General features: G+C 42.2%; 33 non-coding genes across 33 annotated transcripts; 16 read left to right on the forward strand and 17 right to left on the reverse strand.

Moving 5' to 3' along the window:
- Positions 1-169: 169 nt before the first annotated feature.
- Positions 170-468, reverse strand: LOC149965462 (signal recognition particle RNA). Its single transcript, XR_016472943.1, has one exon.
- Positions 469-604: 136 nt separating this feature from the next.
- TRNAK-UUU (transfer RNA lysine (anticodon UUU)) lies at positions 605-677 on the forward strand. Its single transcript has one exon. It is a non-coding gene; the product is annotated as a tRNA-Lys (tRNA).
- A 431-nt stretch (positions 678-1,108) lies between these two features.
- On the reverse strand, positions 1,109-1,407 carry LOC149965464 (signal recognition particle RNA). The gene has a single exon (XR_016473158.1).
- Positions 1,408-1,543: 136 nt separating this feature from the next.
- TRNAK-UUU (transfer RNA lysine (anticodon UUU)) lies at positions 1,544-1,616 on the forward strand. The gene has a single exon. It is a non-coding gene; the product is annotated as a tRNA-Lys (tRNA).
- A 431-nt stretch (positions 1,617-2,047) lies between these two features.
- Positions 2,048-2,346, reverse strand: LOC149965466 (signal recognition particle RNA). Its single transcript, XR_016474020.1, has one exon.
- A 136-nt stretch (positions 2,347-2,482) lies between these two features.
- Positions 2,483-2,555, forward strand: TRNAK-UUU (transfer RNA lysine (anticodon UUU)). Its single transcript has one exon. It is a non-coding gene; the product is annotated as a tRNA-Lys (tRNA).
- A 431-nt stretch (positions 2,556-2,986) lies between these two features.
- Positions 2,987-3,285, reverse strand: LOC149965468 (signal recognition particle RNA). The gene has a single exon (XR_016474021.1).
- Positions 3,286-3,421: 136 nt separating this feature from the next.
- TRNAK-UUU (transfer RNA lysine (anticodon UUU)) lies at positions 3,422-3,494 on the forward strand. The gene has a single exon. It is a non-coding gene; the product is annotated as a tRNA-Lys (tRNA).
- A 431-nt stretch (positions 3,495-3,925) lies between these two features.
- On the reverse strand, positions 3,926-4,224 carry LOC149965470 (signal recognition particle RNA). The gene has a single exon (XR_016473177.1).
- Positions 4,225-4,360: 136 nt separating this feature from the next.
- TRNAK-UUU (transfer RNA lysine (anticodon UUU)) lies at positions 4,361-4,433 on the forward strand. Its single transcript has one exon. It is a non-coding gene; the product is annotated as a tRNA-Lys (tRNA).
- Positions 4,434-4,865: 432 nt separating this feature from the next.
- On the reverse strand, positions 4,866-5,164 carry LOC149965472 (signal recognition particle RNA). Its single transcript, XR_016474024.1, has one exon.
- Positions 5,165-5,300: 136 nt separating this feature from the next.
- TRNAK-UUU (transfer RNA lysine (anticodon UUU)) lies at positions 5,301-5,373 on the forward strand. The gene has a single exon. It is a non-coding gene; the product is annotated as a tRNA-Lys (tRNA).
- A 431-nt stretch (positions 5,374-5,804) lies between these two features.
- On the reverse strand, positions 5,805-6,103 carry LOC149965474 (signal recognition particle RNA). Its single transcript, XR_016472957.1, has one exon.
- Positions 6,104-6,239: 136 nt separating this feature from the next.
- TRNAK-UUU (transfer RNA lysine (anticodon UUU)) lies at positions 6,240-6,312 on the forward strand. The gene has a single exon. It is a non-coding gene; the product is annotated as a tRNA-Lys (tRNA).
- A 431-nt stretch (positions 6,313-6,743) lies between these two features.
- LOC149965476 (signal recognition particle RNA) lies at positions 6,744-7,042 on the reverse strand. Its single transcript, XR_016474025.1, has one exon.
- A 136-nt stretch (positions 7,043-7,178) lies between these two features.
- On the forward strand, positions 7,179-7,251 carry TRNAK-UUU (transfer RNA lysine (anticodon UUU)). Its single transcript has one exon. It is a non-coding gene; the product is annotated as a tRNA-Lys (tRNA).
- A 431-nt stretch (positions 7,252-7,682) lies between these two features.
- Positions 7,683-7,981, reverse strand: LOC149965478 (signal recognition particle RNA). The gene has a single exon (XR_016472958.1).
- Positions 7,982-8,117: 136 nt separating this feature from the next.
- On the forward strand, positions 8,118-8,190 carry TRNAK-UUU (transfer RNA lysine (anticodon UUU)). The gene has a single exon. It is a non-coding gene; the product is annotated as a tRNA-Lys (tRNA).
- A 431-nt stretch (positions 8,191-8,621) lies between these two features.
- LOC149965480 (signal recognition particle RNA) lies at positions 8,622-8,920 on the reverse strand. The gene has a single exon (XR_016472959.1).
- A 136-nt stretch (positions 8,921-9,056) lies between these two features.
- Positions 9,057-9,129, forward strand: TRNAK-UUU (transfer RNA lysine (anticodon UUU)). The gene has a single exon. It is a non-coding gene; the product is annotated as a tRNA-Lys (tRNA).
- A 431-nt stretch (positions 9,130-9,560) lies between these two features.
- Positions 9,561-9,859, reverse strand: LOC149965482 (signal recognition particle RNA). The gene has a single exon (XR_016474026.1).
- A 136-nt stretch (positions 9,860-9,995) lies between these two features.
- On the forward strand, positions 9,996-10,068 carry TRNAK-UUU (transfer RNA lysine (anticodon UUU)). The gene has a single exon. It is a non-coding gene; the product is annotated as a tRNA-Lys (tRNA).
- A 431-nt stretch (positions 10,069-10,499) lies between these two features.
- Positions 10,500-10,798, reverse strand: LOC149965484 (signal recognition particle RNA). The gene has a single exon (XR_016472961.1).
- A 136-nt stretch (positions 10,799-10,934) lies between these two features.
- TRNAK-UUU (transfer RNA lysine (anticodon UUU)) lies at positions 10,935-11,007 on the forward strand. The gene has a single exon. It is a non-coding gene; the product is annotated as a tRNA-Lys (tRNA).
- Positions 11,008-11,439: 432 nt separating this feature from the next.
- Positions 11,440-11,738, reverse strand: LOC149965486 (signal recognition particle RNA). Its single transcript, XR_016474028.1, has one exon.
- A 136-nt stretch (positions 11,739-11,874) lies between these two features.
- Positions 11,875-11,947, forward strand: TRNAK-UUU (transfer RNA lysine (anticodon UUU)). The gene has a single exon. It is a non-coding gene; the product is annotated as a tRNA-Lys (tRNA).
- Positions 11,948-12,378: 431 nt separating this feature from the next.
- Positions 12,379-12,677, reverse strand: LOC149965488 (signal recognition particle RNA). The gene has a single exon (XR_016473183.1).
- Positions 12,678-12,813: 136 nt separating this feature from the next.
- On the forward strand, positions 12,814-12,886 carry TRNAK-UUU (transfer RNA lysine (anticodon UUU)). Its single transcript has one exon. It is a non-coding gene; the product is annotated as a tRNA-Lys (tRNA).
- Positions 12,887-13,317: 431 nt separating this feature from the next.
- On the reverse strand, positions 13,318-13,616 carry LOC149965490 (signal recognition particle RNA). Its single transcript, XR_016473655.1, has one exon.
- A 136-nt stretch (positions 13,617-13,752) lies between these two features.
- On the forward strand, positions 13,753-13,825 carry TRNAK-UUU (transfer RNA lysine (anticodon UUU)). The gene has a single exon. It is a non-coding gene; the product is annotated as a tRNA-Lys (tRNA).
- A 431-nt stretch (positions 13,826-14,256) lies between these two features.
- LOC149965492 (signal recognition particle RNA) lies at positions 14,257-14,555 on the reverse strand. The gene has a single exon (XR_016474034.1).
- Positions 14,556-14,691: 136 nt separating this feature from the next.
- On the forward strand, positions 14,692-14,764 carry TRNAK-UUU (transfer RNA lysine (anticodon UUU)). The gene has a single exon. It is a non-coding gene; the product is annotated as a tRNA-Lys (tRNA).
- A 431-nt stretch (positions 14,765-15,195) lies between these two features.
- LOC149965494 (signal recognition particle RNA) lies at positions 15,196-15,494 on the reverse strand. The gene has a single exon (XR_016473184.1).
- Between the last annotated feature and the right edge of the window lie 63 nt (positions 15,495-15,557).

Genomic DNA, 15,557 nt, shown 5'->3' on the forward strand with positions numbered 1-15,557 from the left:
TACCGACGTTCGTCTGGCATTGATAGAGATGACAATTGGTCACTGTCACCAACATTATTTATCGTCGGCGATAATGGAATTTTTTAAAAAAAGTTTTGTTTTCAAAAAATATTCCCGTTTTTTTCTTTTTCATAGCAACTCTTTTTCATGTTAGTTTAAACAAAAGCCAAAAGAATCGAGTTTGACTTTCTTGGGTGGTCTGATAATCAAACCCTGCTCTTAAACGCAACCCTACGACGGTTTTCCGCGGGTACTTTTGCTTGCTTCATTTCTGCCCTAAGCCGCTACGTACCTCGTTAAGAAACCTGGTTCACTTCGAGCTCCCCCGAGCGCACCATATTGACGGTAAACTTTGAGCGGACGTTAAATCTCCACAGCGTGATGATCATCAGAGTCTCCACCCTCATACCATCCTCGAATTCCGACTTCCAAGACGCTGGATTACAAGAGGACGCCACTCCTCCCAGTCAACGACGCTTCTCGAGTTGCGACCTTTCAATCGTTAGAACGTCCCTAACGAAATATGGTTAAAATGTTATATTAACTGGAGAGAATAAATGTCTCGTCCATTACCACATTTTTCATGAAGATAGAATACGGCAGAGCCCGGATAGCTCAGTCGGTAGAGCGTTAGGCTTTTAACCTAACGGTCCTGGGTTCGAGCCCCAGTTCGGGCGGGTAAATGTAGCGACTTTTTATTCGTTGTCAGTTTTATAACTAACGGCAATGTAACGTCTTTTCCGCTTTGAGAAACGCTCAATTTGCTTAGTCTGGAGAACCTTAAACAAATCATTTAACGGTCCGGGGTAGAGCCGCAGCTTGAAAGCCGTTCCTTTAATTTGAACTTAAGAAACGTTCGGCCGATCTGATTAAGGATATATTCGTGACCTTGAAAAAAAACGGAAGTTATGTAATTCGAAATCCAAAAATTAAACTATTTACCGACGTTCGTCTGGCATTGATAGAGATGACAATTGGTCACTGTCACCAACATTATTTATCGTCGGCGATAATTTAATTTTTAAAAAAAAGTTTTGTTTTCAAAAAATATTCCCGTTTTTTTCTTTTTCATAGCAACTCTTTTTCATGTTAGTTTAAACAAAAGCCAAAAGAATCGAGTTTGACTTTCTTGGGTGGTCTGATAATCAAACCCTGCTCTTAAACGCAACCCTACGACGGTTTTCCGCGGGTACTTTTGCTTGCTTCATTTCTGCCCTAAGCCGCTACGTACCTCGTTAAGAAACCTGGTTCACTTCGAGCTCCCCCGATCGCACCATATTGACGGTAAACTTTGAGCGGACGTTAAATCTCCACAGCGTGATGATCATCAGAGTCTCCACCCTCACACCATCCTCGAATTCCGACTTCCAAGACGCTGGATTACAAGAGGACGCCACTCCTCCCAGTCAACGACGCTTCTCGAGTTGCGACCTTTCAATCGTTAGAACGTCCCTAACGAAATATGGTTAAAATGTTATATTAACTGGAGAGAATAAATGTCTCGTCCATTACCACATTTTTCATGAAGATAGAATACGGCAGAGCCCGGATAGCTCAGTCGGTAGAGCGTTAGGCTTTTAACCTTACGGTCCTGGGTTCGAGCCCCAGTTCGGGCGGGTAAATGTAGCGACTTTTTATTCGTTGTCAGTTTTATAACTAACGGCAATGTAACGTCTTTTCCGCTTTGAGAAACGCTCAATTTGCTTAGTCTGGAGAACCTTAAACAAATCATTTAACGGTCCGGGGTAGAGCCGCAGCTTGAAAGCCGTTCCTTTAATTTGAACTTAAGAAACGTTCGGCCGATCTGATTAAGGATATATTCGTGACCTTGAAAAAAAACGGAAGTTATGTAATTCGAAATCCAAAAATTAAACTATTTACCGACGTTCGTCTGGCATTGATAGAGATGACAATTGGTCACTGTCACCAACATTATTTATCGTCGGCGATAATGGAATTTTTTAAAAAAAGTTTTGTTTTCAAAAAATATTCCCGTTTTTTTCTTTTTCATAGCAACTCTTTTTCATGTTAGTTTAAACAAAAGCCAAAAGAATCGAGTTTGACTTTCTTGGGTGGTCTGATAATCAAACCCTGCTCTTAAACGCAACCCTACGACGGTTTTCCGCGGGTACTTTTGCTTGCTGCATTTCTGCCCTAAGCCGCTACGTACCTCGTTAAGAAACCTGGTTCACTTCGAGCTCCCCCGAGCGCACCATATTGACGGTAAACTTCGAGCGGACGTTAAATCTCCACAGCGTGATGATCATCAGAGTCTCCAACCTCACACCATCCTCGAATTCCGACTTCCAAGACGCTGGATTACAAGAGGACGCCACTCCTCCCAGTCAACGACGCTTCTTGAGTTGCGACCTTTCAATCGTTAGAACGTCCCTAACGAAATATGGTTAAAATGTTATATTAACTGGAGAGAATAAATGTCCCGTCCATTACCACATTTTTCATGAAGATAGAATACGGCAGAGCCCGGATAGCTCAGTCGGTAGAGCGTTAGGCTTTTAACCTAACGGTCCTGGGTTCGAGCCCCAGTTCGGGCGGGTAAATGTAGCGACTTTTTATTCGTTGTCAGTTTTATAACTAACGGCAATGTAACGTCTTTTCCGCTTTGAGAAACGCTCAATTTGCTTAGTCTGGAGAACCTTAAACAAATCATTTAACGGTCCGGGGTAGAGCCGCAGCTTGAAAGCCGTTCCTTTAATTTGAACTTAAGAAACGTTCGGCCGATCTGATTAAGGATATATTCGTGACCTTGAAAAAAAACGGAAGTTATGTAATTCGAAATCCAAAAATTAAACTATTTACCGACGTTCGTCTGGCATTGATAGAGATGACAATTGGTCACTGTCACCAACATTATTTATCGTCGGCGATAATGGAATTTTTTAAAAAAAGTTTTGTTTTCAAAAAATATTCCCGTTTTTTTCTTTTTCATAGCAACTCTTTTTCATGTTAGTTTAAACAAAAGCCAAAAGAATCGAGTTTGACTTTCTTGGGTGGTCTGATAATCAAACCCTGCTCTTAAACGCAACCCTACGACGGTTTTCCGCGGGTACTTTTGCTTGCTGCATTTCTGCCCTAAGCCGCTACGTACCTCGTTAAGAAACCTGGTTCACTTCGAGCTCCCCCGAGCGCACCATATTGACGGTAAACTTCGAGCGGACGTTAAATCTCCACAGCGTGATGATCATCAGAGTCTCCAACCTCACACCATCCTCGAATTCCGACTTCCAAGACGCTGGATTACAAGAGGACGCCACTCCTCCCAGTCAACGACGCTTCTTGAGTTGCGACCTTTCAATCGTTAGAACGTCCCTAACGAAATATGGTTAAAATGTTATATTAACTGGAGAGAATAAATGTCCCGTCCATTACCACATTTTTCATGAAGATAGAATACGGCAGAGCCCGGATAGCTCAGTCGGTAGAGCGTTAGGCTTTTAACCTAACGGTCCTGGGTTCGAGCCCCAGTTCGGGCGGGTAAATGTAGCGACTTTTTATTCGTTGTCAGTTTTATAACTAACGGCAATGTAACGTCTTTTCCGCTTTGAGAAACGCTCAATTTGCTTAGTCTGGAGAACCTTAAACAAATCATTTAACGGTCCGGGGTAGAGCCGCAGCTTGAAAGCCGTTCCTTTAATTTGAACTTAAGAAACGTTCGGCCGATCTGATTAAGGATATATTCGTGACCTTGAAAAAAAACGGAAGTTATGTAATTCGAAATCCAAAAATTAAACTATTTACCGACGTTCGTCTGGCATTGATAGAGATGACAATTGGTCACTGTCACCAACATTATTTATCGTCGGCGATAATGGAATTTTTTAAAAAAAGTTTTGTTTTCAAAAAATATTCCCGTTTTTTTCTTTTTCATAGCAACTCTTTTTCATGTTAGTTTAAACAAAAGCCAAAAGAATCGAGTTTGACTTTCTTGGGTGGTCTGATAATCAAACCCTGCTCTTAAACGCAACCCTACGACGGTTTTCCGCGGGTACTTTTGCTTGCTTCATTTCTGCCCTAAGCCGCTACGTACCTCGTTAAGAAACCTGGTTCACTTCGAGCTCCCCCGAGCGCACCATATTGACGGTAAACTTTGAGCGGACGTTAAATCTCCACAGCGTGATGATCATCAGAGTCTTCACCCTCACACCATCCTCGAATTCCGACTTCCAAGACGCTGGATTACAAGAGGACGCCACTCCTCCCAGTCAACGACGCTTCTCGAGTTGCGACCTTTCAATCGTTAGAACGTCCCTAACGAAATATGGTTAAAATGTTATATTAACTGGAGAGAATAAATGTCTCGTCCATTACCACATTTTTCATGAAGATAGAATACGGCAGAGCCCGGATAGCTCAGTCGGTAGAGCGTTAGGCTTTTAACCTAACGGTCCTGGGTTCGAGCCCCAGTTCGGGCGGGTAAATGTAGCGACTTTTTATTCGTTGTCAGTTTTATAACTAACGGCAATGTAACGTCTTTTCCGCTTTGAGAAACGCTCAATTTGCTTAGTCTGGAGAACCTTAAACAAATCATTTAACGGTCCGGGGTAGAGCCGCAGCTTGAAAGCCGTTCCTTTAATTTGAACTTAAGAAACGTTCGGCCGATCTGATTAAGGATATATTCGTGACCTTGAAAAAAAACGGAAGTTATGTAATTCGAAATCCAAAAATTAAACTATTTACCGACGTTCGTCTGGCATTGATAGAGATGACAATTGGTCACTGTCACCAAAATTATTTATCGTCGGCGATAATGGAATTTTTTAAAAAAAAGTTTTGTTTTCAAAAAATATTCCCGTTTTTTTCTTTTTCATAGCAACTCTTTTTCATGTTAGTTTAAACAAAAGCCAAAAGAATCGAGTTTGACTTTCTTGGGTGGTCTGATAATCAAACCCTGCTCTTAAACGCAACCCTACGACGGTTTTCCGCGGGTACTTTTGCTTGCTGCATTTCTGCCCTAAGCCGCTACGTACCTCGTTAAGAAACCTGGTTCACTTCGAGCTCCCCCGAGCGCACCATATTGACGGTAAACTTCGAGCGGACGTTAAATCTCCACAGCGTGATGATCATCAGAGTCTCCAACCTCACACCATCCTCGAATTCCGACTTCCAAGACGCTGGATTACAAGAGGACGCCACTCCTCCCAGTCAACGACGCTTCTTGAGTTGCGACCTTTCAATCGTTAGAACGTCCCTAACGAAATATGGTTAAAATGTTATATTAACTGGAGAGAATAAATGTCCCGTCCATTACCACATTTTTCATGAAGATAGAATACGGCAGAGCCCGGATAGCTCAGTCGGTAGAGCGTTAGGCTTTTAACCTAACGGTCCTGGGTTCGAGCCCCAGTTCGGGCGGGTAAATGTAGCGACTTTTTATTCGTTGTCAGTTTTATAACTACAGGCAATGTAACGTCTTTTCCGCTTTGAGAAACGCTCAATTTGCTTAGTCTGGAGAACCTTAAACAAATCATTTAACGGTCCGGGGTAGAGCCGCAGCTTGAAAGCCGTTCCTTTAATTTGAACTTAAGAAACGTTCGGCCGATCTGATTAAGGATATATTCGTGACCTTAAAAAAAAACGGAAGTTATGTAATTCGAAATCCAAAAATTAAACTATTTACCGACGTTCGTCTGGCATTGATAGAGATGACAATTGGTCACTGTCACCAACATTATTTATCGTCGGCCATAATGGAATTTTTTAAAAAAAGTTTTGTTTTCAAAAAATATTCCCGTTTTTTTCTTTTTCATAGCAACTCTTTTTCATGTTAGTTTAAACAAAAGCCAAAAGAATCGAGTTTGACTTTCTTGGGTGGTCTGATAATCAAACCCTGCTCTTAAACGCAACCCTACGACGGTTTTCCGCGGGTACTTTTGCTTGCTTCATTTCTGCCCTAAGCCGCTACGTACCTCGTTAAGAAACCTGGTTCACTTCGAGCTCCCCCGAGCGCACCATATTGACGGTAAACTTTGAGCGGACGTTAAATCTCCACAGCGTGATGATCATCAGAGTCTCCACCCTCACACCATCCTCGAATTCCGACTTCCAAGACGCTGGATTACAAGAGGACGCCACTCCTCCCAGTCAACGACGCTTCTCGAGTTGCGACCTTTCAATCGTTAGAACGTCCCTAACGAAATATGGTTAAAATGTTATATTAACTGGAGAGAATAAATGTCTCGTCCATTACCACATTTTTCATGAAGATAGAATACGGCAGAGCCCGGATAGCTCAGTCGGTAGAGCGTTAGGCTTTTAACCTAACGGTCCTGGGTTCGAGCCCCAGTTCGGGCGGGTAAATGTAGCGACTTTTTATTCGTTGTCAGTTTTATAACTAACGGCAATGTAACGTCTTTTCCGCTTTGAGAAACGCTCAATTTGCTTAGTCTGGAGAACCTTAAACAAATCATTTAACGGTCCGGGGTAGAGCCGCAGCTTGAAAGCCGTTCCTTTAATTTGAACTTAAGAAACGTTCGGCCGATCTGATTAAGGATATATTCGTGACCTTGAAAAAAAACGGAAGTTATGTAATTCGAAATCCAAAAATTAAACTATTTACCGACGTTCGTCTGGCATTGATAGAGATGACAATTGGTCACTGTCACCAAAATTATTTATCGTCGGCGATAATTTAATTTTTAAAAAAAAGTTTTGTTTTCAAAAAATATTCCCGTTTTTTTCTTTTTCATAGCAACTCTTTTTCATGTTAGTTTAAACAAAAGCCAAAAGAATCGAGTTTGACTTTCTTGGGTGGTCTGATAATCAAACCCTGCTCTTAAACGCAACCCTACGACGGTTTTCCGCGGGTACTTTTGCTTGCTGCATTTCTGCCCTAAGCCGCTACGTACCTCGTTAAGAAACCTGGTTCACTTCGAGCTCCCCCGAGCGCACCATATTGACGGTAAACTTCGAGCGGACGTTAAATCTCCACAGCGTGATGATCATCAGAGTCTCCAACCTCACACCATCCTCGAATTCCGACTTCCAAGACGCTGGATTACAAGAGGACGCCACTCCTCCCAGTCAACGACGCTTCTTGAGTTGCGACCTTTCAATCGTTAGAACGTCCCTAACGAAATATGGTTAAAATGTTATATTAACTGGAGAGAATAAATGTCCCGTCCATTACCACATTTTTCATGAAGATAGAATACGGCAGAGCCCGGATAGCTCAGTCGGTAGAGCGTTAGGCTTTTAACCTAACGGTCCTGGGTTCGAGCCCCAGTTCGGGCGGGTAAATGTAGCGACTTTTTATTCGTTGTCAGTTTTATAACTACAGGCAATGTAACGTCTTTTCCGCTTTGAGAAACGCTCAATTTGCTTAGTCTGGAGAACCTTAAACAAATCATTTAACGGTCCGGGGTAGAGCCGCAGCTTGAAAGCCGTTCCTTTAATTTGAACTTAAGAAACGTTCGGCCGATCTGATTAAGGATATATTCGTGACCTTAAAAAAAAACGGAAGTTATGTAATTCGAAATCCAAAAATTAAACTATTTACCGACGTTCGTCTGGCATTGATAGAGATGACAATTGGTCACTGTCACCAACATTATTTATCGTCGGCCATAATGGAATTTTTTAAAAAAAGTTTTGTTTTCAAAAAATATTCCCGTTTTTTTCTTTTTCATAGCAACTCTTTTTCATGTTAGTTTAAACAAAAGCCAAAAGAATCGAGTTTGACTTTCTTGGGTGGTCTGATAATCAAACCCTGCTCTTAAACGCAACCCTACGACGGTTTTCCGCGGGTACTTTTGCTTGCTTCATTTCTGCCCTAAGCCGCTACGTACCTCGTTAAGAAACCTGGTTCACTTCGAGCTCCCCCGAGCGCACCATATTGACGGTAAACTTTGAGCGGACGTTAAATCTCCACAGCGTGATGATCATCAGAGTCTCCACCCTCACACCATCCTCGAATTCCGACTTCCAAGACGCTGGATTACAAGAGGACGCCACTCCTCCCAGTCAACGACGCTTCTCGAGTTGCGACCTTTCAATCGTTAGAACGTCCCTAACGAAATATGGTTAAAATGTTATATTAACTGGAGAGAATAAATGTCTCGTCCATTACCACATTTTTCATGAAGATAGAATACGGCAGAGCCCGGATAGCTCAGTCGGTAGAGCGTTAGGCTTTTAACCTAACGGTCCTGGGTTCGAGCCCCAGTTCGGGCGGGTAAATGTAGCGACTTTTTATTCGTTGTCAGTTTTATAACTAACGGCAATGTAACGTCTTTTCCGCTTTGAGAAACGCTCAATTTGCTTAGTCTGGAGAACCTTAAACAAATCATTTAACGGTCCGGGGTAGAGCCGCAGCTTGAAAGCCGTTCCTTTAATTTGAACTTAAGAAACGTTCGGCCGATCTGATTAAGGATATATTCGTGACCTTAAAAAAAAACGGAAGTTATGTAATTCGAAATCCAAAAATTAAACTATTTACCGACGTTCGTCTGGCATTGATAGAGATGACAATTGGTCACTGTCACCAACATTATTTATCGTCGGCCATAATGGAATTTTTTAAAAAAAGTTTTGTTTTCAAAAAATATTCCCGTTTTTTTCTTTTTCATAGCAACTCTTTTTCATGTTAGTTTAAACAAAAGCCAAAAGAATCGAGTTTGACTTTCTTGGGTGGTCTGATAATCAAACCCTGCTCTTAAACGCAACCCTACGACGGTTTTCCGCGGGTACTTTTGCTTGCTTCATTTCTGCCCTAAGCCGCTACGTACCTCGTTAAGAAACCTGGTTCACTTCGAGCTCCCCCGAGCGCACCATATTGACGGTAAACTTTGAGCGGACGTTAAATCTCCACAGCGTGATGATCATCAGAGTCTCCACCCTCACACCATCCTCGAATTCCGACTTCCAAGACGCTGGATTACAAGAGGACGCCACTCCTCCCAGTCAACGACGCTTCTCGAGTTGCGACCTTTCAATCGTTAGAACGTCCCTAACGAAATATGGTTAAAATGTTATATTAACTGGAGAGAATAAATGTCTCGTCCATTACCACATTTTTCATGAAGATAGAATACGGCAGAGCCCGGATAGCTCAGTCGGTAGAGCGTTAGGCTTTTAACCTAACGGTCCTGGGTTCGAGCCCCAGTTCGGGCGGGTAAATGTAGCGACTTTTTATTCGTTGTCAGTTTTATAACTAACGGCAATGTAACGTCTTTTCCGCTTTGAGAAACGCTCAATTTGCTTAGTCTGGAGAACCTTAAACAAATCATTTAACGGTCCGGGGTAGAGCCGCAGCTTGAAAGCCGTTCCTTTAATTTGAACTTAAGAAACGTTCGGCCGATCTGATTAAGGATATATTCGTGACCTTGAAAAAAAACGGAAGTTATGTAATTCGAAATCCAAAAATTAAACTATTTACCGACGTTCGTCTGGCATTGATAGAGATGACAATTGGTCACTGTCACCAAAATTATTTATCGTCGGCGATAATTTAATTTTTAAAAAAAAGTTTTGTTTTCAAAAAATATTCCCGTTTTTTTCTTTTTCATAGCAACTCTTTTTCATGTTAGTTTAAACAAAAGCCAAAAGAATCGAGTTTGACTTTCTTGGGTGGTCTGATAATCAAACCCTGCTCTTAAACGCAACCCTACGACGGTTTTCCGCGGGTACTTTTGCTTGCTGCATTTCTGCCCTAAGCCGCTACGTACCTCGTTAAGAAACCTGGTTCACTTCGAGCTCCCCCGAGCGCACCATATTGACGGTAAACTTCGAGCGGACGTTAAATCTCCACAGCGTGATGATCATCAGAGTCTCCAACCTCACACCATCCTCGAATTCCGACTTCCAAGACGCTGGATTACAAGAGGACGCCACTCCTCCCAGTCAACGACGCTTCTTGAGTTGCGACCTTTCAATCGTTAGAACGTCCCTAACGAAATATGGTTAAAATGTTATATTAACTGGAGAGAATAAATGTCCCGTCCATTACCACATTTTTCATGAAGATAGAATACGGCAGAGCCCGGATAGCTCAGTCGGTAGAGCGTTAGGCTTTTAACCTAACGGTCCTGGGTTCGAGCCCCAGTTCGGGCGGGTAAATGTAGCGACTTTTTATTCGTTGTCAGTTTTATAACTACAGGCAATGTAACGTCTTTTCCGCTTTGAGAAACGCTCAATTTGCTTAGTCTGGAGAACCTTAAACAAATCATTTAACGGTCCGGGGTAGAGCCGCAGCTTGAAAGCCGTTCCTTTAATTTGAACTTAAGAAACGTTCGGCCGATCTGATTAAGGATATATTCGTGACCTTAAAAAAAAACGGAAGTTATGTAATTCGAAATCCAAAAATTAAACTATTTACCGACGTTCGTCTGGCATTGATAGAGATGACAATTGGTCACTGTCACCAACATTATTTATCGTCGGCCATAATGGAATTTTTTAAAAAAAGTTTTGTTTTCAAAAAATATTCCCGTTTTTTTCTTTTTCATAGCAACTCTTTTTCATGTTAGTTTAAACAAAAGCCAAAAGAATCGAGTTTGACTTTCTTGGGTGGTCTGATAATCAAACCCTGCTCTTAAACGCAACCCTACGACGGTTTTCCGCGGGTACTTTTGCTTGCTTCATTTCTGCCCTAAGCCGCTACGTACCTCGTTAAGAAACCTGGTTCACTTCGAGCTCCCCCGAGCGCACCATATTGACGGTAAACTTTGAGCGGACGTTAAATCTCCACAGCGTGATGATCATCAGAGTCTCCACCCTCACACCATCCTCGAATTCCGACTTCCAAGACGCTGGATTACAAGAGGACGCCACTCCTCCCAGTCAACGACGCTTCTCGAGTTGCGACCTTTCAATCGTTAGAACGTCCCTAACGAAATATGGTTAAAATGTTATATTAACTGGAGAGAATAAATGTCTCGTCCATTACCACATTTTTCATGAAGATAGAATACGGCAGAGCCCGGATAGCTCAGTCGGTAGAGCGTTAGGCTTTTAACCTAACGGTCCTGGGTTCGAGCCCCAGTTCGGGCGGGTAAATGTAGCGACTTTTTATTCGTTGTCAGTTTTATAACTAACGGCAATGTAACGTCTTTTCCGCTTTGAGAAACGCTCAATTTGCTTAGTCTGGAGAACCTTAAACAAATCATTTAACGGTCCGGGGTAGAGCCGCAGCTTGAAAGCCGTTCCTTTAATTTGAACTTAAGAAACGTTCGGCCGATCTGATTAAGGATATATTCGTGACCTTGAAAAAAAACGGAAGTTATGTAATTCGAAATCCAAAAATTAAACTATTTACCGACGTTCGTCTGGCATTGATAGAGATGACAATTGGTCACTGTCACCAACATTATTTATCGTCGGCGATAATGGAATTTTTTAAAAAAAAGTTTTGTTTTCAAAAAATATTCCCGTTTTTTTCTTTTTCATAGCAACTCTTTTTCATGTTAGTTTAAACAAAAGCCAAAAGAATCGAGTTTGACTTTCTTGGGTGGTCTGATAATCAAACCCTGCTCTTAAACGCAACCCTACGACGGTTTTCCGCGGGTACTTTTGCTTGCTGCATTTCTGCCCTAAGCCGCTACGTACCTCGTTAAGAAACCTGGTTCACTTCGAGCTCCCCCGAGCGCACCATATTGACGGTAAACTTCGAGCGGACGTTAAATCTCCACAGCGTGATGATCATCAGAGTCTCCAACCTCACACCATCCTCGAATTCCGACTTCCAAGACGCTGGATTACAAGAGGACGCCACTCCTCCCAGTCAACGACGCTTCTTGAGTTGCGACCTTTCAATCGTTAGAACGTCCCTAACGAAATATGGTTAAAATGTTATATTAACTGGAGAGAATAAATGTCCCGTCCATTACCACATTTTTCATGAAGATAGAATACGGCAGAGCCCGGATAGCTCAGTCGGTAGAGCGTTAGGCTTTTAACCTAACGGTCCTGGGTTCGAGCCCCAGTTCGGGCGGGTAAATGTAGCGACTTTTTATTCGTTGTCAGTTTTATAACTAACGGCAATGTAACGTCTTTTCCGCTTTGAGAAACGCTCAATTTGCTTAGTCTGGAGAACCTTAAACAAATCATTTAACGGTCCGGGGTAGAGCCGCAGCTTGAAAGCCGTTCCTTTAATTTGAACTTAAGAAACGTTCGGCCGATCTGATTAAGGATATATTCGTGACCTTAAAAAAAAACGGAAGTTATGTAATTCGAAATCCAAAAATTAAACTATTTACCGACGTTCGTCTGGCATTGATAGAGATGACAATTGGTCACTGTCACCAACATTATTTATCGTCGGCGATAATGGAATTTTTTAAAAAAAGTTTTGTTTTCAAAAAATATTCCCGTTTTTTTCTTTTTCATTGCAACTCTTTTTCATGTTAGTTTAAACAAAAGCCAAAAGAATCGAGTTTGACTTTCTTGGGTGGTCTGATAATCAAACCCTGCTCTTAAACGCAACCCTACGACGGTTTTCCGCGGGTACTTTTGCTTGCTTCATTTCTGCCCTAAGCCGCTACGTACCTCGTTAAGAAACCTGGTTCACTTCGAGCTCCCCCGAGCGCACCATATTGACGGTAAACTTTGAGCGGACGTTAAATCTCCACACCGTGATGATCATCAGAGTCTCCACCCTCACACCATCCTCGAATTCCGACTTCCAAGACGCTGGATTACAAGAGGACGCCACTCCTCCCAGTCAACGACGCTTCTCGAGTTGCGACCTTTCAATCGTTAGAACGTCCCTAACGAAATATGGTTAAAATGTTATATTAACTGGAGAGAATAAATGTCTCGTCCATTACCACATTTTTCATGAAGATAGAATACGGCAGAGCCCGGATAGCTCAGTCGGTAGAGCGTTAGGCTTTTAACCTAACGGTCCTGGGTTCGAGCCCCAGTTCGGGCGGGTAAATGTAGCGATTTTTTATTCGTTGTCAGTTTTATAACTAACGGCAATGTAACGTCTTTTCCGCTTTGAGAAACGCTCAATTTGCTTAGTCTGGATAACCTTAAACAAATCATTTAACGGTCCGGGGTAGAGCCGCAGCTTGAAAGCCGTTCCTTTAATTTGAACTTAAGAAACGTTCGGCCGATCTGATTAAGGATATATTCGTGACCTTGAAAAAAAACGGAAGTTATGTAATTCGAAATCCAAAAATTAAACTATTTACCGACGTTCGTCTGGCATTGATAGAGATGACAATTGGTCACTGTCACCAACATTATTTATCGTCGGCGATAATGGAATTTTTTAAAAAAAGTTTGTTTTTCAAAAAATATTCCCGTTTTTTTCTTTTTCATAGCAACTCTTTTTCATGTTAGTTTAAACAAAAGCCAAAAGAATCGAGTTTGACTTTCTTGGGTGGTCTGATAATCAAACCCTGCTCTTAAACGCAACCCTACGACGGTTTTCCGCGGGTACTTTTGCTTGCTGCATTTCTGCCCTAAGCCGCTACGTACCTCGTTAAGAAACCTGGTTCACTTCGAGCTCCCCCGAGCGCACCATATTGACGGTAAACTTCGAGCGGACGTTAAATCTCCACAGCGTGATGATCATCAGAGTCTCCACCCTCACACCATCCTCGAATTCCGACTTCCAAGACGCTGGATTACAAGAGGACGCCACTCCTCCCAGTCAACGACGCTTCTCGAGTTGCGACCTTTCAATCGTTAGAACGTCCCTAACGAAATATGGTTAAAATGTTATATTAACTGGAGAGAATAAATGTCCCGTCCATTACCACATTTTTCATGAAGATAGAATACGGCAGAGCCCGGATAGCTCAGTCGGTAGAGCGTTAGGCTTTTAACCTAACGGTCCTGGGTTCGAGCCCCAGTTCGGGCGGGTAAATGTAGCGATTTTTTATTCGTTGTCAGTTTTATAACTAACGGCAATGTAACGTCTTTTCCGCTTTGAGAAACGCTCAATTTGCTTAGTCTGGAGAACCTTAAACAAATCATTTAACGGTCCGGGGTAGAGCCGCAGCTTGAAAGCCGTTCCTTTAATTTGAACTTAAGAAACGTTCGGCCGATCTGATTAAGGATATATTCGTTACCTTGAAAAAAAACGGAAGTTATGTAATTCGAAATCCAAAAATTAAACTATTTACCGACGTTCGTCTGGCATTGATAGAGATGACAATTGGTCACTGTCACCAACATTATTTATCGTCGGCGATAATGGAATTTTTTAAAAAAAGTTTGTTTTTCAAAAAATATTCCCGTTTTTTTCTTTTTCATAGCAACTCTTTTTCATGTTAGTTTAAACAAAAGCCAAAAGAATCGAGTTTGACTTTCTTGGGTGGTCTGATAATCAAACCCTGCTCTTAAACGCAACCCTACGACGGTTTTCCGCGGGTACTTTTGCTTGCTGCATTTCTGCCCTAAGCCGCTACGTACCTCGTTAAGAAACCTGGTTCACTTCGAGCTCCCCCGAGCGCACCATATTGACGGTAAACTTCGAGCGGACGTTAAATCTCCACAGCGTGATGATCATCAGAGTCTCCAACCTCACACCATCCTCGAATTCCGACTTCCAAGACGCTGGATTACAAGAGGACGCCACTCCTCCCAGTCAACGACGCTTCTTGAGTTGCGACCTTTCAATCGTTAGAACGTCCCTAACGAAATATGGTTAAAATGTTATATTAACTGGAGAGAATAAATGTCCCGTCCATTACCACATTTTTCATGAAGATAGAATACGGCAGAGCCCGGATAGCTCAGTCGGTAGAGCGTTAGGCTTTTAACCTAACGGTCCTGGGTTCGAGCCCCAGTTCGGGCGGGTAAATGTAGCGACTTTTTATTCGTTGTCAGTTTTATAACTAACGGCAATGTAACGTCTTTTCCGCTTTGAGAAACGCTCAATTTGCTTAGTCTGGAGAACCTTAAACAAATCATTTAACGGTCCGGGGTAGAGCCGCAGCTTGAAAGCCGTTCCTTTAATTTGAACTTAAGAAACGTTCGGCCGATCTGATTAAGGATATATTCGTGACCTTAAAAAAAAACGGAAGTTATGTAATTCGAAATCCAAAAATTAAACTATTTACCGACGTTCGTCTGGCATTGATAGAGATGACAATTGGTCACTGTCACCAACATTATTTATCGTCGGCGATAATGGAATTTTTTAAAAAAAGTTTTGTTTTCAAAAAATATTCCCGTTTTTTTCTTTTTCATTGCAACTCTTTTTCATGTTAGTTTAAACAAAAGCCAAAAGAATCGAGTTTGACTTTCTTGGGTGGTCTGATAATCAAACCCTGCTCTTAAACGCAACCCTACGACGGTTTTCCGCGGGTACTTTTGCTTGCTTCATTTCTGCCCTAAGCCGCTACGTACCTCGTTAAGAAACCTGGTTCACTTCGAGCTCCCCCGAGCGCACCATATTGACGGTAAACTTTGAGCGGACGTTAAATCTCCACACCGTGATGATCATCAGAGTCTCCACCCTCACACCATCCTCGAATTCCGACTTCCAAGACGCTGGATTACAAGAGGACGCCACTCCTCCCAGTCAACGACGCTTCTCGAGTTGCGACCTTTCAATCGTTAGAACGTCCCTAACGAAATATGGTTAA

Source organism: Leiobunum rupestre, chromosome 1 (assembly GCF_980474605.1).
Source record: "Leiobunum rupestre chromosome 1, qqLeiRupe1.1.hap1, whole genome shotgun sequence".
Classification (NCBI taxonomy): Eukaryota; Metazoa; Arthropoda; class Arachnida; order Opiliones; family Sclerosomatidae; genus Leiobunum; species Leiobunum rupestre.